The following is a 27,490-nucleotide window of genomic DNA, read 5'->3' as shown; positions in this document are numbered from 1 at the left end:
CAATATAACCTTAGTTTACCCAATATATGGCCCCCTGGGGCAAGAGGATGGCATGGATTTGTGCCTACACCTTGAGCATCTTACTCCTCCATAATGGACATAGGCACTACCCCAGGTGTGCATTTGCAATTCCCCATCCTTTGATCCAAACTGCATTTGAAGAGGGATAGGGAAGGGCTCTGCTTAATGTGAAAAGGAAGCCTGTTTCAAAAAAGGGGCAGTCTCTGAGACACATATATGTCTCTCCAGCAGTTTTTGTTTGATTCACTGATTAAGTTTAGATTCGTAGATCATGTGACCATCATGCTGCTTGACTTACGGATGTGTAGCAGCTCCTTCAGGGCTCAGTTTTTGAGTGCCTTGTAGTTGAGGCACAGGTCACCCCTTAACAGTCGGTAGGAGACAGAGTAAATGGATAAGACTTTTAGTCGATCTGCATAGGACATGTTGCTTACACCCTGTATTTTCTTTGTAAGAAACCTCTGAGGTGTTCCAGCTACTGTAAGTGCCTAGTCAGGTACATACCAAATGGTCCCCTGTACTCGGTTATTGGTCTAATGTGAGTTGAGTACAGCAAGACTAGAATTATCTTGGATTTGGATACCATTCCTTTACCTATAAACTGCCACATAGAAAGACTTCTTCAACATTGTGGATACATGATGGTTAAAGTCAGGCTACTATCTATCTGTGTACCCTGAACTACATCTCACTTAACACACTAAAGGTATGAGTACTAGAGCCTGTGTAAATAGTTTTAAGAAAACCTGCACAAACTTAGTTCAATGATTTATTTTGTGCACTACATATTGCAAACATTAATCAATTTGTTTTAAACAAGGGCAATCTTAAGGGGGTAATTGTAGTTTTCTGCCTGTAGTTCTGCAAATCTGGGACATTTTTCTTCTCTTTGACTCGTCGTAGCCATGAGGAGAAATGAAATCCCATCTCATTATCAGACAACACAGAGTCCCATTTCAACTGAAACACTGCAACCTTATGTACACTTTAAAGCAACAAGGCATATTAAAATATGGATAACTGCAGGGTGACCATTGACTGACCTGTTAGTGATTCAGGATTTGTCCATTTCCAGTGTGGCTCTCCAAATAGGCAAAGCCTGAGTAAGCAAATATAGCTAGAGATCAATAAATCCTGAATATCCCTTGAGTTGCAGCTTTGATTGCACTACATATTAGTACAGATTTATGTCCTATTGAAAGGCAGTCTGCTCCAAAGGAAAGGTAAAGCCTGCTGTCCCACACAAGCTATTCGAAACAGAGATCAGTTTAACTAATGAAAGCTAAGATTTATTGATATTTCAAGGCCACTGAGTCCCATGTATATTCTTGCCTTGCCAATACCCTCCCTCAAGCAGTACCTCATTTCTCCAGGAGGGCCACATTGGTCAAACCCAGAGTAACTTTGGGGATACCATCCCGTAATCTAGTTTGTTTTTAAAAGAAGACAGTGAGTCACACAACTTAACACACAAGGAAAGTTTTTTTTTTTTTTTCCTAGAGGTTTGGGAGGCAGTAGATTATAAAACTTTCCCTCTATCATATTTTATTTATCTGTTGGTGAATATTTAGATCCCAGGGTCAAGTACAGCTGGAAATATTGGACTTCTGGAGAAACAAAGAGTCAGGACAATTGGGTCTCTAATGGCATGGTAAGCCAGGCAAAGTTCTTCAAAATTCTAAAAGACAGTGAATAAAGGGACAGAGCTTCCAGCTTAAAAAAAAAATAAAACACCATTTTCTATCATTAAGCAGTTAAACTGATGTTAACACTATTTATTTATTTAAAAAAGTTTATTAATTTGCCTGCTAACCAGGTAAGTAGACTGATACAAGTACCGCATTAATTCATCTATATATGATGATGATGATGATGATGATGATATTTTCTTTAGATTTTTACCAAATTGTGTCAGAATTTTATGTATTTTTACCAAATTGTGTCAGTATTTTATGTTACAGTGTCCTTAATTCTTTCCCCCTGATGCCAGTCTTAAAGTGACTACAGTTACCAAGAAGATAAATTCTGACCTCCAGCTACTGTTATGTGGTGTTCATTATGTGCTTTCTATATCCAGGTGTGTTTTTATTGGATATTCCTCCTTCCAAAAACAAATTTGCAGACTATTTATTTATTTATTTATTATTTGTTGTCCAGGAAAGTCCGACTAGGACAGAGACATTTTTTAGCAGAGTTCCAGGGAAAAACACTCCATGTGCATGTCTTTGGAATGTGGGAGGAAACTGGAGTACCCGACAAAACCCAAATGAATGCAGGGAGGACATGCAGATTTCACACAGAGGGCACTCCACCCAAGAACTGAACTGGAGAACCTCTTGCTGTGAGGTGACAACATTAACAGCTGCATCATTGTATCACCCATATTTACACTATGTCATATATTTGCCATGCTCTTGTGGCCTGGGTCATGGCTCAAATGGGTCCAAGATGGACCAGTTCACTTATCTGCTCCACAAATAAATACATTAGTTTAAAAATTAAATCATTGTGCTGTTGATGCATAACCACATTCAGTATATCATTTTCATCTACACTGAATCTCGTCATACAATCCCATAACTCTAACAGGTAAGCCATTTCTTTGGAGTGTAGAACTAATCAAAAACAAACACCGGCTTGCTGGAATACGGCAATAAAGGTTCCACAGATCCTCTGATGTTCACCACCTGATATTTAATCCACAACAACACTGCACACAGGTCTACATATAACGTAATAACATAAAGCCAAAAAACAAGAAACAAAAAACAAAAGTTCAGCGCTTTCATCTGCTTAAAGCAGACTTCCTCAGAACAACTCTTGTATGCATATCCTCTGTATTTAAACAGTATTTGGCGCCAAAATCTGTTGTAAAATTTTGAAAATTTAAAGGCATATGCTTAATTATATTGCACTTCCTCCATACTCAAATTTATGCTTGTACTAGGGAATTGAAACTTAATATATTCTTCTTATGTTAAAAACTTCTATTATATAGAGTTCTTATATAAAAGCACAAATATATTTATAAAAAACTATATAAAATGTATAAAAATTATTTACAAAATATATGTATACATTATGAAATATCTCTCTACAAATACTTATACATTGTGATAATAAATACTTAATAAATAATTGATAAATAAATGAATAAATAATACATCAATAATACATTGTATACAATATAAAATCAATACAATACTGTATGCTATATAAATACAATATATAATGATATGCAAAATTATGGTGTACTATAGTTCTTTTCCTTTACATTAAATCTCGTCTATTGCATGAATGATAATATGGCAGAAAACTAGTAGAATCTTATTTCCTACATATCTATACATCATGTGGTTTTAAATCATGTTTTTAAAAAAGGCTTGATGCTAATAAAATCATTTAATCCTGGTTTTCTTGTTGCATCCGTAAGCATCTGCCACCAACTCTCTTTACACGCTAATTTATTCTTCCAGTCTCCTCCTCTGGGGTTTAAGAATTCCTGATCTATGATAGAGAATAAAAAGGAATTTTATTCCACATTTCTTTGGAGTGTGATATGATGCTCTCTCCTTGCATGTTGTATTGCCATGTTAACCAACAAACTTATTTAAAATGTTTCAGACTGTTTTAAACAAGTCTATTAGATGTTGGGCCTTCTTTCTGTCTTCGTCTCTTTGTGACAAAATTAATCTGCGGAAGTGTCTTTGTAGTGTTCTCTTTGTTTATATTCACTTAATGTAGATTTGTATACGGAAGACACTGATTCAGTGTAATTGTGCTCTTGGAATTCGAAACAGAACTGAATCATAGGATCATAGGATCATAGCAGGGTTGCTAGGCTATTGGCTTTGAGGCCCTTATAAGCCTAGCCAAGAGTTTAGCCCATATTTAGACAAACCAGCACCCTGAAGCCTTCACTTCTGAAGCTGGTTAAGTGCTGATGTAGTCAGACAACTGAGAATGCCGTCTTTATTCTGTGAAAGAAAACCAGAAAAAAATACGTGATAAGTGCTTTCATTTATAACTGTCTTTTGTCAGCATGTTTTTTTAACTCTTGAGTTAAAAATAGTGATTTTGCTTGTACCTAGCAAAATACAGTCCAGAATCCATGAATGTCTGTTCGTTGTCCGTGGCTTGTGTGCACGATGAGCAGCATCACATTGGAAGTCTGCGATTTGGGAAACAGTGGCATGCATTGTGGACAGGGAGAAAACAAGGTTTAGCAGTAGAATATGTTAAGGATCATATAATGAACCATGATGTATGCAAATGAATGTAAAAAAAGGCAAGATGATTCAGAAAAGTATAAAAGATGCACAGACATGGCACATCTACTTTAGAGCAAATTCAAGCAAATGTTGGAGTACAGCTACAGGAAAACTTTAAAAAATGTTAGGGGTTACTTTAGCCATCATAAACTTATACCTGCAACATGCTTTGATAGAATGTGTAGCTGCCAACCATGATGGATATCACCCACAGAGATGTAGTATATTCAGACCACATTTTGACCTACCATAATTTACATGAGATTGAAATAATGGAGAATAACAGGGTGGATAGGAGTGCCATACAGCAAACAGTAAGCACCTGTCCAGCCACATCTGAAACCATGTGGAAGTCATGGAGAACCAATCACAGTAGATGCTAAGGTATATTTAGCTACAGGGACCTTTCAGTGACCTACAGGGCATATAGTGGGGATTTCACAGGCCTCTGAGTCAGGAATACTCCAGTTCCTCAATGCAGTGCTTCAAGATGTGTGGAAGCGTATATGGTTTCCACATACTCCAAAGGAGAGAGCCACCACCATACAAAATTTCTATGCCATCGCCCATTTCCCTGAGATACTGGGAGCCATAGACAGCATCAAAATTAAAATAAAGAGTCCATGAGGTGAACTGGGAAGGAGGTATGTAAATGGAAAATATTATCAGTCCATCAACTGTCAGGTGATCTGTAATGCACATGATATTATTTATAATGTACATGCAGGCCACACAGTTTCCTCAACTCCCACATACAGTTCACTTGCGCTCTCTAACAAAGGTTTTCAGGGGGTAACTTCCCACAGGGACATCTAGTAGGACATACTGGATATGCCCTAGAACACTGGCTAATGAATCCCATGAGAAACCCACATAGACCCACTAAGGAAGGTTACAACATTGCACCTGCACAGACTAGTAATATTATGGAGCATATATTTGGGCTGCTCAAGTCACAGTTCCTCTGGATATATCTGGAGTCGCCCTGCAATATTGACTGTCTATGCCATCTTACATATTATGCATAAAACCAGTCACAGAAGAGTGCTGTAGTACAGGGAAAACAGCTCCCAGCATCACAGGCAGTGACAGCTGACACAGTTGAGAGGCCAGGTGAGGAGTTAGCAACAGGTGATGATCATGGCAGACTGAGGTGGGCACAATATGCCAGGGCACTGGCTAAGAGACAGCCAGTGGTTCATGCTGTCAGTACTTGATTAATAGACTCAGGAACACTGACGCATACAAACAAAACAGACATTGCCTACCTATGCACTCGACTTTACTTATTTTTGCTACGTTAGCCACAACCAGGATCCGGCATTCTGAACGTTTATTCTTATTCCTAATGTTTTACTTCATCCAGCAGATAGTTGAGGCTGCAGGTCAGGATACCAGATCAATGCTTCATAGATTTCACTGCCTTTTTTTATTTTACCGTGAGTGTGTCAAACAACAGTACCACCCAGGAATGGCTTAACTAACATATCAGATGTGTACACTCACACTTACACAGGTAGGGGGGTCACATATGTGATGTACCCCCATTTTTATGGAAAACATAAGCATTAAGACTCACTGCTCAGGTTAACCCTTCAAATGTGCACTATCTGGCAATTGTGATGTGACTTTTTCTGTGGCATTAGCGGTTAATGCATAGCTCAAAAGAATGTGGACTTAGGCCAGTGTTTGAGTCTGGCTACATGCAACTTCAAGTGCCAGGGATTAATAATAGGTAAGACTGGCTTATGCAACACATGTGGTGTGGCTAATTCAACATTTTAGTAACATTCACATGGTTAGAAGGTTTATATCCATCAAATGTTATACCCCGTTTTTAAGTAAGCCGTAAACATTCCAACACGATGCTCAAGTTATCCCTTCAACTGTGTGCTTTCTGACAACTATGATTTCACATCTTTTGTGGTGTCAGCACTTATTACACAGCTCTAACAACTGTACAGTGAGTTAGGCAGGTGTCTTATTATTAATTATTTAACATATGTGATGTGTACGACTGTACTCATTACTAATATGTTCACATTATTTAAAACATGTGATGTGAACTACTGTACTCATTGTTAACATGTTCACATTATTTAACGTATGTGATGTGAACGGGGTTCCGGCGTGTAGATCGCGAGACAAATGCCCGCGAGCTACATCGCTGAAACCAGAAGGCCGCAGCACCGCTAAACCGTAGAGCGGTGCTGCCGAAATGTAGATACGATGCGGAAAGCTACGGCGGTGGGAAAACACACAAAAGCAGATAGCCCCTAAAGCAAACACGCAGGCTGTCAACACATAGCGTACATGGCCGGCAAACACACGCTGATTGGGGCGATAAACGGCACAACGGTAGTGCTACAAAACTGATGCAAAAGCAGATAATACACAAGTACTTACTGTCACAGCCCCAGTTGTCCACGCAAACACAGCAAACAGTCCCCGAGAAGCAGGAAGTAAAATCCCCATCACGTAGAGTAATGCACAGCACACCTTACCCTGAGAAATGCTGCATAGAATAGCAGGTCATGTGTCAGGCTAAACCCTTAAAGGTGCAGACAAAGCAGTGTCAGAGTCAATAGTCCACACACACTATAACCTAGGGAAACACCTGTTTGTGTACTAGTAGTAAGCATGTCACAGCAGGGGGTTTGTAGTACAGGGCAAACCCAAATAACAGGCATGCCTGCAACAAACAGTACCTATCCTGCTAAAGCCAACCTGGTAAAGCATGACATATTAACCCAGTTGCAGGGGATATAGTAGCTGTAACCCATCTCCCACTCCACATTAGTGTAAGACATGCAGGTTTTGCTAAACACGGCAAGTTGTCCCTGTAACAGGAGTATAGACAAATACGCAGTCCCATGTAGGAAGACAAGGGTGCAAGACAGAGGTACCCCCCTATGTAACAGCTGCCACTTAAACAGAAACCAGGCCCTATACCGTGATTGGCTAGCAGCAACAACTGGGACTTAAAGGGGGCTGGCACAGTACACACAGAACCTGTGCTGCAATTAGGCATCGTGGACTCCAAACAGAGTACAAGCATATGGCAACCCCAGGGATGTGTTAACTGCAGACATTGAAACCATAGGGAAGAGGCAGTCAGAGACGGTTGGAGTGCACATAGCTGTACAGGGCCACTGTGACAGACAGCGTTAATACACACGGTATAAGACAAGGAGGTGTAAACCGAGTGACCTACTGTCTGGAAGGGACTTGCTCCAAGTTCAGTAGTATATCCCATACCAAGCTTCACCGGCTGTGATGGGTTCTGAGAGACCATCTACAAGTGCTGCTACCATGCTGGAATGTATGTATCTGTATAGCCCCGGTCTGATTGGCAACAGATACAGCACAGTGCCCGGCCAATGTGGCAAACCCATGCTGGTGGTGGAGGGGTACCTCTATCATTTGGAATGTGAGACACCACCAAAACGGTACTGGGCATGTAGTGAGCGGAGAGTAAAGGCATGCAGAGGACGTGCCATCACTGTTCGCCAGGAAGAGGGTGAGGAATTGCTGAAATCACTGCCACACCAGCACGGCCCGGATGCAACAATGGCACAAGTGGCTACACTGCGAGCAGAACTGCGGCAGAGCGCGGTAACTGGTAATGAATTGCCAAGCTTGGTAATGCAGAGTGTGCTAGGCACAGCAGATGACAATGTACTGCAGGAGATGCCTTGTCGTGCAACCCTTCGAAGGAGCATCACCAGGGTACGGCAGCAGGCATGGGCATCCATGGCTACACCTCCAGCAACTCTTGCAGATATTGATGCCAGCCAGTATCCACTCCATAGTGGCAGCTTCATCCTTCATAGAAGGTCGGATATGGATGGTACTGCTTCCTTGGTAGTACTTACTACAACACAGAACCTGACTGACCTGTGCAGGTCCGACATCGTTCTTGGTGATGGCACTTTTCCCACACGGGCTGATATATGTCGCCAACTATATACATTACATGGCTGTATTGGCACCCCCACCTCAATGAGGATCGTACCCCTGGTGTACTGTCTCATGACACGGAAGTCGGAGTCTGCATACACCACTTTGTGGGAGGTGCTGAGGGGTATGGCTGCTGAACAGGGATGCACTTTGTCACCACAGTATATTATGACTGATTTTGAGAAGGCAGCAATCCGTGCCAGCCAGGAAGCATTCCCTAGGAGTATTCTGAAGGGATGCCTATTCCATTTTGCACAGATCATCTGGCGCCAGATCCAGCATCACCACCTTGTCGCCCTCTATGGCACGGACACTGCTTTCTCCATTGCCATCCGCAAGCTGATAGCGTTGGCATTCCTACCTTTGGATGATGTTGTCCCTGCATTTCTGGACATTGTGGCTTCCTTACCGGAATGTGCTCAGCTGATTGGCATATTTCTAGACCATCATTATGTCCGAGGCCGACCACGCAAGTATGCATCCCGCTGTTCAGTACAGACGCGAATGCCATCATCATACCCTATGCGGTTTTGGAATGTGTCCGATGTCTCTGAGATGGACTTCCCACGTACTAACAACCAGGTGGAGGCATGGCATCATCGGCTGAAGGTATTACTGGGTCGCCCTACTGTACAGCTAGCTGACCTTCTGTGTGTTCTGCAGCAGGAGCAGAACTTGATGGATACCCGACGTGAATCTCTTCTGAGGGGGATGCCTGTAACACCGCATAGGAAGGCTATTGTAGTAAGGGAGCGTCGCCTAAAGCACATCTTACAACATAAGTGTGACTACACTAATGTGCAGGATTTCCTCCGTGCTGTGGCACATTTCTACAAATTATGATACTGTCTGGGTTTCGTATGCACCAAGCACAACACACATCACATTGCATATTCAATTAATAAAGGCTTTGCCCATAGCACACGGGTTCCATGGTACCACTTTCCTGCCCACGTGGCATGCTATCACAGCAAGATTTTCCACTAACAGTTGCACATGGTGGCTTCTAAGGGGGTGCACAGTGCATCACTGTGGTGGTTTGTATGTGCCTCCTGTGGTTAGGGTGTAGGGGTTCCCTCAATTTTGACAGGGAATTGTCCACAGTCCTTTGTCACTGCAGTTAAATTGTCATCCTGCCATGTGTCCACATCCAGCTGTCTCACAGGTGGGTGTCACACCGCCTAGGTGCCTGAATCCGATGTGAACGACTGTACTCATTTTTAACATGTTCACATTATTTAACGTGTGCGATGTGTATGACTGTACTCATTGTTATCATGTTCATACTATTTAATGTGTCGGATGTGCATGACTTTACTCATTTTTAACATGTTCAAATTATTTAATGTGTGTGATGTGTACGACTGTACTCATTGTTAACATGTTCACATTAACGTGTGTGATGTGTATGACTGTACTCATTGCTAACATGTTCACATTATTTAACGTGTGTGATGTGTATGACTGTACTCATTTTTAACATGTTCACATTATTTAATGTGTGCGATGTGTATGACTGTACTCATTGTTAACATGTTCACATTAACATGTGTGATGTGTACAACTGTACTCATTGTTAACATGTTCACATTATTTAAATTTGTGATGTGTATGACCGTAACCATTGTTATCATAGGTTCATAGGTTCATAGGTTCATACTAGGCTATCTGCCCTAGGGCATTTATAAGCTTAGCCAGAGTGTGTTTGGCTTTCGCCACACATTTTAAATTAATTTTGCTATGCCCTTTTTCGAGATTAGTATACTGTGCCTCTGTCTAACAGTGACACAGAAGTGATACCCAGGGTAAACCTATGATCTCCCATCCACTCATTAAGATTCCTCTTGAAGAGAGTCAATGAGGGACTCTGCCTAACCTGGACTGGGATTTTATTCCAGAGTGAAGGGAGCCTCTGGGTTATGAATCTGTCCCTCCAGCATGTCCTATTTATTTCAGTGCTGAGGTTCAAGTCTCTCAAGTGCATAGCTCGATGGGATTTGGATTTTCTGAGGTGCAGCATGTCCATTAATTCCGGGTTGGACATGGCTTTATACGTCAGGCACAGATCGCCTCTGAGCAAGCGGTATGCCACTGAGTAGAGCTGGAGTTTCTTTAACCGGGCAGCATATGGCATCTGTTTGAGCCCTTTGACCTCTTGGTGAGGTACTTTTGGGGTCTTTCCAGTTGCTGCAGGTGTCTGGTAAGGTACATCCCAAAAGGGGCATTGTACTCAATTATGGGCCTGATGAGGGATGAGTAAAGTGGCACGATGACCTCCCCTGATTTAGATGTGAATCCCTTCATGATTAGGTTGGCTATATAAAACATTTTTCTAACCACTTTGGCCACGTGGTTGTCAAATGAGAGATTGCTATCAACTTGGGTCCCCAGGTCCCTAATTACTTCTTCTGTACTTAATGGATTACCACTTATGTGGTAATTTGTGGGCACTTTGTTTTTGCCAAAGGGGATGACTATATACTTTTTGGCGTTTAGCTTGAGGCCATGGCTCTGGCACCAGTTGTCTGTTTCTATGAGGCCCTTTTGGAGGATGCTTGTGTCGGCTGGAGAGTCAATTATGGCACCCAGTTTGCAGTCATCTATGAACTTGGTCAGCCACAGTCCTTCCGTGTTGGCCTGTACCTCCGAGAAATATATACCGAACAAGAGAGGTCCCAGGACTGAGCCTTGTGGGATGCCACTTGTAACTGGTTTGGAGTCTGACATGGCTCCAGCATTTCTAACCATGTGGGTTCGGTCCTTGAGCCAGTTTGCAACCCATCTAGTGACATAGGGGTTTATATTTAAGCTGGTGAGCTTATCTATAATGCCCGAGTGGGGTATTGTATCGAAGGCTTTTGCGAGGTCCAGGTAGGCTGTGTGGACCACCTTCCCCTCGTCAATGGCCTTGGTGACTGTTTCAAAGAAATCAACCAGGTTTAAGAGGCAGGATCTGCCCTTAACAAAGCCGAAATGGGTAGGATCCAGTGTCTGTAGGTCCACAATATCTTTATTTATGAGGTCCATGAGGATCCATTCCATAGCTTTGCAGACCAAGCTAATCAGGCTTATGGGGCAATAGTTTCAAGGATCCGTTGAGGCACCGCCTTTGTGGAGAGGGACCACTGTTGCTGTACACCACTCTTTGGGTACATATCCTGTAGTAAGGCTGAGATTGAACAGTAGTTTTATGTTTGGGTTTAGCTCTTCTTGGAGTTCATGCAGGACGCATCCCGGGACATCGTCTGGTCCCATTGATGCTGTGTTTTTTGCTTTGGAGAGGGCGGCTCTTACCTGAACATCTGAGATGTCAGGGGGGCAGCACTCTGCTGTGATAGATATTTGCCCTTTTGGTGGGGAGGGGGGGCATTTGCGCTGAACCTGTCAGCTAAGATGTTGGCAATGTCTGTGGGTTCTGTGTATTTTTTGTCATTTTGGACTAATTCTGAGCATATCTGGAAATTCCCACCCAGGTTCCTAACATAACTAAAGAAATCCTTGTGATTATCCTTAGTGTCCTGTGCAATTTTTCTCGCGAAACTGGACTTAGACGATTTTATGAGTGCCCGTAGTTTTTTGCTAATACTGATCAGAGATGCCTTCCCTTTTTGGGATTTTGCTCTATCGTGTAGTAGCTTCCTCCTTCTGTTGTATAGTTTGTTTATGGCTGGGGTCCACCAGACAGGACGTCTGCCTTTGGAGGATTGGGTCTTGGTTTTATTTGGGATTGCATGATCCATGCATTCCTGAAGGTGTTCATAGAATGCGTTTATAAAGGATTCTGCGGTCTGGGCCATATTTTCCACAATCCCTGGGGCTTTGAAGGATTCCACCTCAGTTTTGAGGAGTGTGAAATTTGCTTTAGAGAAGTTTTTCACTGTGGTTTTCTGGGCAGGGGGTGGGGTCAGGATGTGAATATCCAGTGAGATTAGTTTATGGTCTGATCTTACCAGTGAGGGATGCACTTCTGGTCTGGAGTGTAGAGTCCCCATGTTGGTGATGATCAGGTCCAGTATGTTTTCCCCTCTTGTGGGAGTGGTAACAAGTTGTTCCATAGCATTTGAGTTTATAAATTCTAGGAACCTTTGGGCTAGGGTGTTGGAGCTAGAGTAATGCTCCCAGTCTATGTTTGGGTAGTTGAAGTTGCCCAATATAATGGTGTTTGGAGAGACCTTCATATTTTCCAGTGTTCTCAGGAAGGCCAAGTGGGGTTCCTGGGTTTGGGAGGGTGGTCTGTAGCAGGCTATAAACTGGAAGGCAGTTTTACCCACTGTTAGTTGCACATGGATAGTCTCTGATGCTTCGTGCTGTGCCACCAACCTGGAGGTGTGGGTATCTTTGACAAATATTGATACTCCCCCTCCTTTTCTGGTTCAGTCCAAGTTTTGGGGCCGAAAAGCATGATATGAGGTATAACCTGGTAGTGCTGGGATGCTCTCGGGAGCCTTGAACCAGGTTTCTGTTACTGCACAGATATCGATGTTCTCCATGCTAAGGAGAGTTTCGAGTGCATGCATCTTGAGGTTTAGACTTCTGGCGTTGAGTAGCATTACTCTTAGTTTCATATCCCTTGTGATACCTATGGAGGTGGGTTTGTCTTTTGAACCTTGCCTAAAAAAGGCACTATGGGGGTAGCAAGAGCCTTTGCCAATATCTGAAAGCCCAGGGGTGACAGGTGCAAGCCGTCCCTAGCGAAGCATCGTGGCTTGTCCAGCATGTCATCCCAGGCTGACAGGCATTGGATCCCCTTTGAATGACACCAATACTTAAGCCAATTGTTGAAATTGATCATCTTGTCTTCATATTGTGGCATCATTCTTGGTGAGGGTAAGATGCTACTCAAGGTCAGGGTCATACCGGCCTGGGCTACATGCTCAGAGAGCTCCTCTATGTCTCTTTTCATGTAGTCCATGGAGGTACATCTCAGGTCATTCACACCAGCATGGACTATGACTGAGCCATATTTGTACTTGCTTTGGAGTGACCTGAGTGCTTGTGTTATGTGGCGGATCCTTGCGCCTGACAGGCAGCTCACCGTGACCTTCTCCTTGTTCAGCCTGGTGAGCAGGACATCAGTGTGCCTGACGATAGAGTCACCTATTACAAGTGTATCAGGTGTAGTGTTTAGCCTTAAGGGCTGTGACTGTTTGGCACAGTGGCTTTGCGAGCTATGTGTTGCACGTGTTTTGTTTTGGGGTAGTGGTTGCTTGGGTGTCTGCTTTGGAGGTCTCTGCTGCTTAGGCAGATTTTTATTTAGAGCCTCCGAGTATGTTTTTGTGTGTTTATGTGTTTGGTTTGCTGTCGTGGTAGGTGTATGTGAGACTGGAATTGTAGTGAGTGTGGTTTCCTTCTCCTCCTGACTGGTTATGCCAGTACTGAGTTGAGAGAGCTTAGCCTCCAGTTTGGCTATATGGTTGCATCTCCCACATGTGATGGAATTTGTTGGGAGGAGGAGAGGGTTGTCTGTGTACATGAGGCAGTTGTAACATTGCCTCAAGATTCCTAGATTCACCAGCTGGACAGGAGAGGAGATTGACAACTGACCTTTGAACATGCTAGAATAGTATTGGGAATTCCTTTATAATTGAAAAAAAGGGCCAATGGGGAACAAGGTACTCAAGGGGAGTTTGTGAGGGTGTAGTGCTTTTAATTTTTTAGTGCTGACTTAGTGAGCAAGTGCCAGGTAACTTAAATGCAATGTGTTACAGGTAACTTTAATGCAAAAATGACAAACAGTAACTTTCTTCAAGTGAAACAAGGAAATAAGTACAGTAAGCAATGCAGATATCACTAGGGATCCACAGAAGCGCTGAAAAGCCGATTTTTAGGTGGAATTAGCGTTTCAGGGAAATAACAAGCAAGCAAACAACAAGCATACAAACAAAGCTAGATTCAGCAGGCCTGGATCTAGTCTATGCTACAGCAAACAAGGTGTACCAATTTCAGTAAGAAACAGTTCAAATATGCAGGCTCTATAAGCCTTTAACCAGAAATTCCCAGCTCAGAAGGGTGGAGTCCAGCCTCTCCTCCCACAAGAGTGCAGACCATGAACCTTCTTAATGTAAAATAACTGGCCTGAAGCCCAAGTGGTTAAACCAGAACTAATACACTTTTAGAATAACAGACACTGAGCCCTCAATCAGCAGTTCCCACCTTAGAAGGATGTAAGCTACTTGTCCTGCCACCACAGTGCAGGCCACAAACCTTCCTAATGTAAAACATCTGGTCTGAAGCCCAAGTGCTTAATCCAAAAGACTTAGAATAGCTACACTTTAATCAAGTTACTACCAAGCAGTAATAAATACAATTGGATACTTTAAAGAATGCCTGGATTAGTGCTCAAGTTATACAAACAAAGCTAGATTCAGCAGGCCTGGATCTAGTCTATGCTACAGCAAACAAGGTGTACCAATTTCAGTAAGAAGCAGTTCAAATATGCAGGCACTATAAGCCTTTAACCAGAAATTCCCAGCTCAGAAGGGCAGAGTCCAGCCTCTTCTCCCACAAGAGTGCAGACCACGAACCCTCTTAATGTAAAATAACTGTCCTGAAGCCCAAGTGCTTAAACCAGAACTAATACACTTTTAGAATAACAGACACTGAGCCCTCAATCAGCAGTTCCCAACTTAGAAAGATGTAAGCTACCTGTTCTGCCACCACAGTGCAGGCCACAAACCTTCCTAATGTAAAACAACTGGTCTGAAGCCCAAGTGTTTAATCCAAAAGACTTAGAATGATAGCTACACTTTAATCAAGTTACTACCAAACAGTAATAAATACAATTTAATACTTTAAAGAATGCCTGGATTAGTGCTCAAGTTATACAAACAATGCAAAATTCAGCAGGCCTGGATCTAGTCTATGCTAAAGCAAACAAGGTGTACCAATTTCAGTAAGAAACAGTTCAAATATGCAGGCACTATAAGCCTTTAACCAGAAATTCCCAGCTCAGAAGGGCAGAGTCCAGCCTCTCCTCCCACAAGAGTGCAGACCACAAACCCTCTTAATGTAAAATAACTGGCCTGAAGCCCAAGTGCTTAAACCAGAATTAATACACTTTTAGAATAACAGACACTGAGCCCTCAATCAGCAGTTCCCAACTTAGAAGGATGTAAGCTACCTGTTCTGCCACTACAGTGCAGACCACAAACCTTCTTAATGTAAAACAACTGGTCTGAAGCCCAAGTGCTTAAACTAAAAGGCTTAGAATGAGTTACACCAAGCAGTAATAAATACAATTGAGTACTTTTAAGATGACACAAAAGCAAAATAAAGTAGGAAGAAACACAAATACAGTAAACGCATATATATATATATATTTTTTTAAGTGGAAAGAGAGAAAAGAGTAGCAGAACTAAGCTGATTGGCCTTCTCAAATGTTTTCCCTGTACTGGGTAGAATGAGGTAATGACACTAGACTGGGAGGAGGGTCCCAGATCAAATTTACACTAGGGGCAGGCAACTGCAAAGCCACCAATTATAAAAACACTATACCAACAGGGAGGGAGGGTGGGAAACAAACTGCAGAAATGTTTCTCACAGCTGAAAAGCAGCAGTGAGCCTTTAAATGAAAGTTTTAAACAGCTAAAGGAGCCTCTAGAAAAAAGAGTTTAACTGCAACAAGTTATCAGAAACAAACAACCCAACAGATGCTTAATAAAAGTGGACAGTTTCCAGATAATACCTCACACACAGTGAAACTAGCTAGAAAAATACACAGTGCACAATGTGCTATAAATAACAAAGAAATAAAGAACAAAATAAACAAAAAACAGGATACTTAATGTTATATATTATAGCTCCGAGTTTCCTCAGTGTCTTTCTATCGATCAGCTCAGTGTGAAATGGCAGAACACTCACAACTGAACTTCTTAGGTAACAGAAAGTTGAAACCTGAGACAGCTTTTAAGAAAGAAATCTCAAAAGAACCAATGAGGTGCTTAGTCTAAGCTGTAGTCCAGGTGACCTCAGTCAGCCAATGACCTCAAACACTTCTCTCGTACTGAAATGCCTGATGGCTTTGGCTAAACCAAGATGTCCCTGAATATGTGCTCATACACACAGCCTCCACAAACACTAGGCCCAAATACAAGCCTGAATATGGAAATGCTACAAATATCCCCACTACTTAGAACAAACTGCAGAAATGTTTCTCACAGCTGAAAAGCAGCAGTGAGCCTTTAAATGAAAGTTTTAAACAGCTAAAGGAGCCTCTAGAAAAAAGAGTTTAACTGCAACAAGTTTTCAGAAACAAACAACCCAACAGATGCTTAATAAAAGTGGACAATTTCCAGTTAATACCTCACGCACAGTGAAACTAGCTAGAAAAATACACAGTACACAAAGTGCTATAAATAACAAAGAAATAAAGAACAAAATAAACAAAAAACAGGATACTTAATGTTATATATTATAGCTCCGAGTTTCCTCAGTGTCTTTCCTTCGATCAGCTCAGTGTGAAATCATGTTCATACTATTTAATGTGTCGGATGTGTATGACTGTACTCATTGTTAACATGTTCACATTATTTAACATGTGTGATGTGTACGACTGTACTCATTGTTAACATGTTCACATTATTTAACGTGTGTGATGTGTACGACTGTACTAATTGTTAACATGTTCACAATATTTAATGTGTGTGATGTGTATGACTGTACTCATTTTTAACATGTTCACATTATTTAAATATGTGATACTAAATGACCGTACCCATTGTTATCATGTTCATACTATTTAATGTGTCGGATGTGTATGACTGTACTCATTGTTAACATGTTCACATTATTTAACGTGTGTGATGTGTACGACTGTACTCATTGTTAACATGTCCACATTATTTAACATGTGTGATGTGTATGACTATACCCATTGTTATCATGTTCATACTATTTAATGTGTCGGATGTGTATGACTTTACTCATTTTAACATGTTCACATTATTTAATGTGTGCGATGTGTATGGCTGTACTCATTGTTAACATGTTCACATTATGTAACGTGTGTGATGTGTACGACTGTACTCATTGTTAACATGTTCACATTATTTAATGTGTGTGATGTGTATGACTGTACTCATTTTTAACATGTTCACATTATTTAACGTGTGCGATGTGTATGACTTTACTCATTGTTAACATGTCCACATTAACGTGTATGATGTGTATGACTGTACTCATTGTTAACATGTTCACATTATTTAACGTGTGTGATGTGTACGACTGTACTCATTTTTAACATGTTCACATTATTTAACGTGTGCAATGTGTATGACTGTACTCATTGTTATCATGTTCATACTATTTAATGTGTCGGATGTGTATGACTTTACTCATTGTTAACATGTTCACATTAACGTGTGTGATGTGTACGACTGTACTCATTGTTATCATGTTCATACTATTTAATGTGTCAGATGTGTATGACTTTACTCATTGTTAACATGTTCATATTAACGTGTGTGATGTGTATGACTGTACTCATTGTTAATATGTTCACATTAATTAACGTGTGTGATGTGTACGACTGTACTCATTGTTAACATGTTCACAATATTTCATGTGTGTGATGTGTATGACTGTACTCATTTTTAACATGTTCACATTATTTAAATGTGTGATACTAAATGACCGTACCCATTGTTATCATGTTCATACTATTTAATGTGTCGGATGTGTACAACTGTACTCATTGTTAACATGTTCACATTATTTAACATGTGTGATGTGTATGACCGTACCCATTGTTATCATGTTTATACTATTTAATGTGTCGGATGTGTATGACTGTTCTCATTGTTAACATGTTCACATTATTTAATGTGTGCGATGTGTATGGCTGTACTCATTGTTAAAATGTTCGCATTAGTTAACGTGTGTGATGTGTACGACTGTACGCATTGTTACCATGTTCACATTATTTAATGTGTGTGATGTGTACGGCTGTACTCATTTTTAACATGTTCACATTATTTAACGTGTGCGATGTGTATGACTTTACTCATTGTTAACATGTTCACATTAACGTGTGTGATGTGTATGACTGTACTCATTGTTAACATGCTGACATTAACATCTGTGATGTGTACAACTGTACTCATTGTTAACATGTTCACATTATTTAACGTGTGTGATGTTTACAACTGTACTCATTGTTAACATGTTCACATTAACGTGTGTGATGTGTACGACTGTAATTGTTAACATGTTCAAATTATTTAATGTGTCTGATATATACGACTGTACTCATTGTTAACATTTTCACAGGTGTAGGTTTTTTGATCCAACAAGTCATATATCACTTTTAAGGAAGGCCATATGCAATGAAACACCCTTTAACTTTGTACATTCTGACAACTGTATGACGAGCTCTTCCATGATGTCAGCAGCTAGTGCACAAGTCCACACAGTGTAAGTTACATAGGTGTGTGTTCACAGCCAGCACTGGGTACCTTGCATGAGTGTGTAATGCATAAATTAAACATAACATTGTTGACATGCCAGACTGGCTAACTCAACAGGTGTGATAGTTTAGGGCATGTCCAATTTAACAATATTTTGCATCTTCCGCTGTCTGAAAGTTAGCACATATCAGTATCAATCTCCAACTGTAGAAATAGTAAGTCTCACTTCACATCCCCTGTCAAAACATGCTGATTGTTTTCCTTTTTCTAGATGAATCTGCTGACTGTCACTCAGTGCATGATGCACCCGATGTGCAGAAGATAACAGGAATTATACAGGCCTGTGCAGGGATTAAGTATTTCCACTCTCACAGCTTCCACAATTCATTCTAACCATGACGTGATATCCCAGCTGTCTGAGAGGTATGCTGAGTATTGTGATCCAAAAATTAACTGCTGTTTGTTACACAATGCTCATTTCCATTGTCAGTTCCCAGTAATGGTTATCACCTAAACACTTCTGTTATGTACCTTCGCACAGATGTTGTACAAATTGTTTTGTGGCAGCACTAGCTACTGTGCATGTCATGTGATTGTTACTTAGATAGGCAGCATTTCCAATTACATTTGGTAGACAATGCAACAGTGAATGAACTATTTGTTGATTTACAATAATGATTTACTGCACCCATGGAGGGTTCTTAAAAATTCACCTTGGAAATGATCCCTTCATAAGGCTGTGATTGCTTTTAATTATGGAAAAATTTATTGACACACATAAGATGCTGAATGGCTTCCTCCATATGAATGATTATGACAAGAGATATATCAACATAGAGATTTATAGGTTCATATGTAAATGCTTGGCTTTCAGTCTGTAGACTATTACAAGCCTAGCCAATAACCAGAGGTCAGAATCAAACCCTGTACCCTGGAATTGTGAGGTAAAGGCCTTATGCATTATGGTTAAGGCCCTGCCCTTGGGATCACACCTCTCAGCTGTTCCTGATTTTCATGTAGGCCCTGATTTTGAATCACATTTTAGCTCTGCCACTGTTAATCTCTCCCAAAAATGGAGACTTTGGGGGAAATTGTTGTGCACTGCATTTTAATGGCTACAGATAATAAAGTTCGATGCCTTTTACTTTGAAAAACGTGTATTAATTCACAGGCCTCATGTGAATATTTATTTATTATTTATTTATGTATTATTTATTTATTTTATTTTACATTTGTTGACCGGGATAGTCCGACTGGATACATGTCCATTTTCAGTAGAGGCCTGGAGAGAATAGCTCCAAAACAAGCACAGAGAGAAAAAACAAACAAACAAGTTGGTACAATACATATAGGTAGCAGACACAGATCAAGAAGGCAGCTTACACATATAGTACATACTTATTACATACAGGTTACAGTCTAAAGAATATGCTAGCAGTTTATACAATTCATCAATCATAGACTAAAGCATGCAGATTCTTGTTATACACTTCCTTGAGATTGCAAGTATTGTCCATACTAGATACATATTTGACTCATTCAAATGAGGACCTTCGTACACATTTAATAATACTAAAGCTTTAGATAAATTGAATGATTCATTAAATAAAGCTTGCAAAAAGTTTTTAATATCATTCCAAATTGGCTTAATTTTAACACAGACAAAAAAACTGTGATTCCAATCTGCATTGTGTATTTGCTCACAGAGGAGGCAGTGGTGCAGCGGTTAGCATTGCCACCTCACAGCAAGAGGTTCTTCAGTTTGATTCTTGGCTGGGGTGCCTTCTGTGCAGAGTCTACATGTCTTCCCTGTGGTTGTGTGGGTTTGCTCCAGTTTCCTCCCACATCCCAAAGACATGCAGTAGATGGATTGAACACTGTAAATTGGCCCTAGGTGTGAGTGTGTGCATGTGTGTGTGTGTGTGTGTGTGTGTGTGTGTGCCTTCTGTGGAAGGTTGGGCGCTGGGCTGGCAACTCAACACTGTAAAACTCCCCTGCCAATCATGAATGGATAGATGATCCACTGTGGTGACCCCTAACCAGGAAAAGCTGAAAGAAGAAGAAGATTGTTTGCTCACACCTCCAACATATTCCCTTTGTGGAAGAATTAATTTTAGTAATCTATCTGGAGTTAAGAATGCTCTATGCAAGCATTTCCAATTAAAAACTTTCCAGTATTGCGTAAAGAATGTATGTTTTATTGATAATAATGAGTGCTCTTTCGTTATATAATTCCAATATGAGGATTTGGGTGTTGTTTTATAATTTATCAATATCTTGTAAAATTTTGAAATACTATTTTCCATGTCATACTCATTATATATGATTTCTTTTAGGCATTTTGTAAGGTTAGATATTTCTTTAAATGAAGAATTACTAATTATTCTGCATAAATCTTGTGAATACATCAAAATGCTTTGCATAGTTTGCCAATCTTGTGGAATTTTGTATGTTGTTTTTATTGTTTACATATCCAGAACTTTTATTTCTTTGCTACATTGAAACAAATAAACAAATCCTTTCTGTTCCCAGGAATTAATTATTTCTCTGTATATTTTATGTGGATAGCTCTTTGTAACTATGAATGGTGTTAAAAGATCAAACCAGATTTTTAAATCTATATTTGCAGTTATAATTTTCCTAAATAAGTCAATGTAATAATTAATCATACGAGTTTTAGTGGGCTTAGTTATGTTACATTGCATACTAATACATATGTGCCATGGCAAATTGTTTTTATCTATTTTAATTTTTTTTTTGTAAATCAAATCAATTTATTGATATTACAGTTAGTAATTGTTTCCAATTTGCAGAATAATTTGGACTTATCCAATCTGAGATTGTTTTAGATATTGATGCTTTTATATATGTTTCTATATCAGGAAAGTTTAATCCTCCCTGTTTCCATGGTCTGATATGACATTTTAAAGCTATTCTGTTTCTTTTGGGAAACCATAAAAATTTTATTAGGCATGAGTTTATTTCTTTGAGTATATTCCTTTCTAGTAACAGTTGTATTGCCAAAGGTATATATAGATTCTTGGGTAGTAAAACCATTTTTATTAAATGTAGTCTATCTTTTATTTTATTTAGCATTTGTTAACCAGGATAGTCCGACTTGGAACAAGCCAATTTTCAGCGGAGGCCCAGGGAGAAATGCTCCAGACGCATGTCTTTGTAACGTGGGAGAAAACCGGAGCACCCAGAGGAAACTCAAACAAACACAGGGAGGACATGCAGACTCCACACAGAAGGCACCCCAGCTGAGAATGGAAGCGGAGAGCCTTTTGCTGTGAGGCAACAATGCTACCACTGTACCGTCCTATTGTCATATCTTCAAATGTTAATATTATTTTGTTCCACTTTTCCACAGAGGTTTTAATTGTATTGATGATATTATTGTAGTTTTTTGAGACTATTTAATTATTATCCTTGCATAACTCAATTCCTAGATATTTTAAGGTAGATTTGTGTTTCCCTATAATGTGATTCCACTTCATCTGCAATTCTTTTTTTTTATTTAAAAATAAAAACAATTATTTTGATTTATTGAAATGGAGTCCTGAAGTCCTGTAAAATGTGTCAATTAAAATATCTAATTTTTCTAATGTTTCTTTTGTATTAGATAATGTTAATAAACCATATCTGTAAGCCCATGGGGCAAATCATCAGGAGCTGATCAGCAAAGATATACGTAATCTGCAAACAGTTGACCCTATACAGTTTGGATTTCTGAAAGGAAGATCATAGCTGTTAAACCTGGTGGACATGTCTAAGGCAATCACCAAGGACCTGCATGAGGGGACATCTATGTGTACAATCCTCTGGACTTAGCCAAGCTGTGTGACACTATACCCTACTCAGGCATCACTGACAAAATCACAACCCCTTGGACTAAGCCAAGCCATGTGATATTGACAAAACCACCCAAATAGGCATGAACAGCAATATTTATAGGGGTCACTAAGTGTCTTACTGGTGGAACACATACTCAAAATAGGGAAATCTGCCTCCATAGCTGATCTGTAACCAGCAGTGTTCAACAGGGTGCAGTTCTGGGTCCTCTACTGCTTGGAGTCCATTTAACCACAGTACAAGCACAAAGTGAATGTCTGTGGCGGACAAGGTTGGCTGATGCCTGCAAACTGTGAGTGGTCATAGAATCTGTGAGTTATGTCAATATCATACAAGAGTGTAGTGATAAACAAATGCCTGTTATACTCATGGTCGTAAACTCCATCTATCCACTCTACTCCACTCTATCTACATAGTATCAATTCCATTGGTAACACCTATGTTCCTGGTAAGTAGCACATCAGTAGCGACACATGATGTACACACTCAGGGGTGATAGACCTGGGCACACAGGTGGTAATTAGTACATCAGTAGCAACATCTGATGTACATACTCAGGGGTGATTGACCTGGGCACACAGGTGGTAAGTAGCACATCAGTGGCAGCATCTGATGTACATACTCAGGGGTGATAGACCTGGGCACACAGGTGGTAAGTAGTACATCAGTAGCAACATCTGATGTACATACTCAGGGGTGATAGACCTGGGCACACTGGTGGTAAGTAGTACATCAGTAGCAACATCTGATGTACATACTCAGGGGTGATAGACCTGGGCACACTGGTGGTAAGTAGTACATCAGTAGCAACATCTGATGTACATACTCAGGGGTGATAGACCTGGGCACACTGGTGGTAAGTAGTACATCAGTAGCAACATCTGATGTACATACTCAGGGGTGATAGAACTGGACACATAGGCCTGGCCACACAGGTTTACACCTAATTTACCTTAGATCACCATGTCTCCCCAGTGGTATGACAGAAATCATAGATCATAACTGAGGGCACAGTCACCCATAATTAACATACTGATAACCTCCATGTACTCTTCCCTCAGCATGCCAATATCCGAGTACAATGGCCATTTGGTAATGTACCTTCCCAAGCACTACTGGCAATTGCACACAATACCGTCCCTCACAAGGGAACTTCACGTCTTCAGTATCTGTTCAATGGGGATCATCTGAAATCACTGTCATTGTAGCCTATGTCATATAAACTGCTCAGTGGTGATCTTTGCCTTGCATGTGGACAATGTCTGGCCCTGCTTGATTGAAAATGCTGCATATCTGTAGGTGGCACGGTACATGGATTACTCACTGTAAGGGCATTAACCTGGTATGTGACATTACTAATACATGCTGGTGGGAGAGATCTGTCTAGCAAACTTTAACACACCTTTGAAACAGACTTCTGCCTAAAGGAAAACAGAGCACCTCATTGGTCCTCATCAGATGCCACCAGTATGATTGACTGGGTGACTGTCATTTCACCACAGCACCACAGGGCTTCTGCCTGTTTCCCTTGTGGACAGGGGCAATATGTGCTGATTGTGTAAATAAGGGTACGAACATGGCTAAGATTGTAAGGGCTTTAGGCCCATTAGGCTAGTAAAGTTCAATGATCCTATGATTCTATACGCTGATGTAAAATGATGTAATATCCACACACACAAACCTGGCTACATTGAGGATAGTACCACATCCAATTAATATTTACAAGACACTGCCTAGCACACACACTCCAAGTTGGCTGAGAGTAGATTAGAACCCCTACCTATCTCTACCTGTGGTATGCACCACACCTCAAGTCTGCTATTATTATCAATTTAGGGCATCTTATACTAGATGACTTCAGCAGGCCTAGTTGTGGACAAGTATTTGGAGGCCCACATCACCTGCTACAACCAAAATACTGCAAAAGCCTACCTCTTTCTAAGTCAGTGAGGTGATGATATTCATGTTGTAGGGAGATACACACACAAAGTGGGCTGCAGTCAGATTAGAAACCCTGTCTATTGAATCTTACACACTATAGATTATAGTATTTATCATACATATCACGGCTAAAGATTTGCATTAGAATGGCAGTTGGTAGTCTTAAGGTACATGACATCAGCAGGCCTTGTAGAAGACAGGAGTTTGGAGGCTGCCATCAGCTTACAAAGCCAAAAAGTGCTGAAACATTGCAGTTAGGTAGTCAGTGATGGATTCTCAGTTGTTTAGCAGGGAGTGCATACACACACACACACACACACACACACACACACACACACACACACGCAAACACACATGCACACACAAGGACTAAAGTAAGGTTAGAACCCCTGCCTATCTTGTCTTATATATTACAGATCACTGTACTTATTGCACACACCATAGCTGACTTCAGTTTTTCACATGACTGAAAGCAAACTACTTGTGATTACATAAACTAGGGTTGTGTTGACCAGTGATGTGGTCTGCAGAGTGATATTGCTTCTTACTGTTATCTGCATCTAGTAGCCTAGCAGTTATTTATCCTGGCTATGTGGCTACAGTTGCCATGTTGGATATATGTGTCTGTTTGCATTTGGATGGGCAAGCCTGTGGGCATGAACAATGTGTCTGGTCAATGTGTGTGTAGATAGCATTATACATTACACCACCTGTTCACCTGTTGTTGTATGTGTGCTGACATCTAGCAGGCACAGGGGTCTGTAAGTAAGTGCATTATATACTGTTGAGCCCTTACTTTTGATCCTTTAAGCAACATTATATATGTGTCATAGTGCAGCTTTACTCACCATTATCAGGGCATGTAGGACAATATAGATATACACACACATATAAACATATATATGTATGTATATAACTGGGACCTATATATAAGTGTGTGTGTGTGTGTGTGTGTGCGCGCATGTGTATGATATATATATATATATATATATATATATATATATATTTTTTTTTTAACATGATCAAAATTTCAAAAGTCGATCATATGGTTTTGGCCGTATGGGATTCGGCTTTGTGAGATTTTGATCATGTATTGTAGACCCATATATACATTTTATATATATATATATATATATATATATATATATATAAATATATATATATATGGGTCTACCTGACATGGTCAACAGTTCATATGGTCGACAGTTTATTTGGTCGACAGTTCATTTGATCAACAAGCATTTTAGGTGGGGGGCTGTGCCCCCACACCCCCCCTAACTATATATATCAACTCCAGGGTTGCACAACATTGGGGAAGGGGGCAAATCTGCTTGTCGACCAAATGAACTGTCGACCAAATGAGTGTCGATTATATGAACGGTCGACCATGTGAAGGGGACCCATATATATATATATATATATATATATATATATATATATATATATATATGTGTGCGTGTGTGTGTGTATGTGTAGATATAGGTTATAGGAATGTATATATATATATATATATATATATATATATATATATATATATATATATATATAGATATATATATAGATATATATATTTGTATACATATATATATATATATATATATATATATATATATATATATATATATATATATTTGTATATACATAGAGATAGATATCTTATCTATGGGAGATAGTGACAGCCATATATGTATACATATATGTATGTATCTATAGACATATCTATACATAACAGGTCATTTTGAGTAAGGGGCAACAGACTTGCGCTCCACTTAACTAAGTGTATACGCATGCCCCGTGGGATTGTCACTACTTATAAACTGACTCCAGCCCACACTTACCTGTACTCCAGTCCGGGATTTTGTGCGCTACAGAAAATGACTTCTGTTTCTGTTTCTGCACTGCTGCACTTCACTCAAGTTGTCTACAACTTTCTAAAACTGTCTGATGTAATTAATATGTGACAGAGATTAATAATATTACATCACACACAAACAGTCAGTAAAACACAACATTATTATACCTCACATCCAAAAGATGTGGACACTTCTAGATTAGAACTATCAACACCGATATACATGCTAACTGCCCTAATCCACTGAGGCACACAAGCTGGTTAACAGTGAAGGGTCATCCATTACACAATCACTTGCATAAATATGTACATTGTTATTCCTGTGTTAAGTGACACATGCAGTGTATGATCAATTTCTATGTTACTATTCTGAGACTGCTTGGACTGCTGATATACCATTGATGAGTTACTATTACAGCAGCTGTAAGGGAACACTGCTGTGTTGGGGGTGGCAGAACAACACCTCATGTTCTGCTGGGATACACAATAGTTCGAATACCATGTACCCCAATGTCTAACATCTCCCTTGACTAATGTAACAGTAATCTGTTGCAGTAGGATGGCATGAATATTCCATGCATGAGGCCTAGTGAATATTAAAGGAAACATGATAGTGGAATGGGTATCTGTAGTCCCATGTGGATGTTATTTCTGTCTAAATAACCCACTATATTTACTTGAATAATGTAGCAGCTCCATAAATACAATGCCATATCATAATAATCCTTACAAGTACTCTGTAGTTTAGAGACTTACCTTGCACATGCAGCATTTGACACAATTGTAGTTCAGGGTTGACTCTGTATGACGCAAGCAGTACACAGCCAAAACATGGATAGGTGCAGGTTGTGTGTGTTGCCTGGCATCAACAATTTTACTATGTGTATGTGGGTAGGAGTAAGGTCCCAGTCCCTAGGGCCCTAGGTTGTCAGTGAATGTGCTATGCATTGTCTCTTAGTCAAAGCCAGGGCATACTGAGCATGCCTACATCTGCCTACAGGGACTTGAGTAGGGGGTTCCTCCTCTGAGTCCTCCTGTGACAGTGGCTGTGGAGACCTAGGCACTGGTGGTGGGCTGTGTCCCTTCCCTTTGCTGATTCTGCTGCAGCTGTTTCCACAGGATCAGATTATGTAGCATAACACATACCACATACTGTGAATAACTGTGCGCATGTGGCTGGAGACTAC

This window comes from Protopterus annectens, chromosome 7.part1 (genome assembly GCF_019279795.1).
Source record: "Protopterus annectens isolate FY-2018-M chromosome 7.part1, PAN1.0, whole genome shotgun sequence".
Taxonomy (NCBI): Eukaryota; Metazoa; Chordata; order Ceratodontiformes; family Protopteridae; genus Protopterus; species Protopterus annectens.
The sequence above is the reverse complement of the archived record's forward strand: the minus strand, read 5'-3'. Positions refer to the sequence as shown.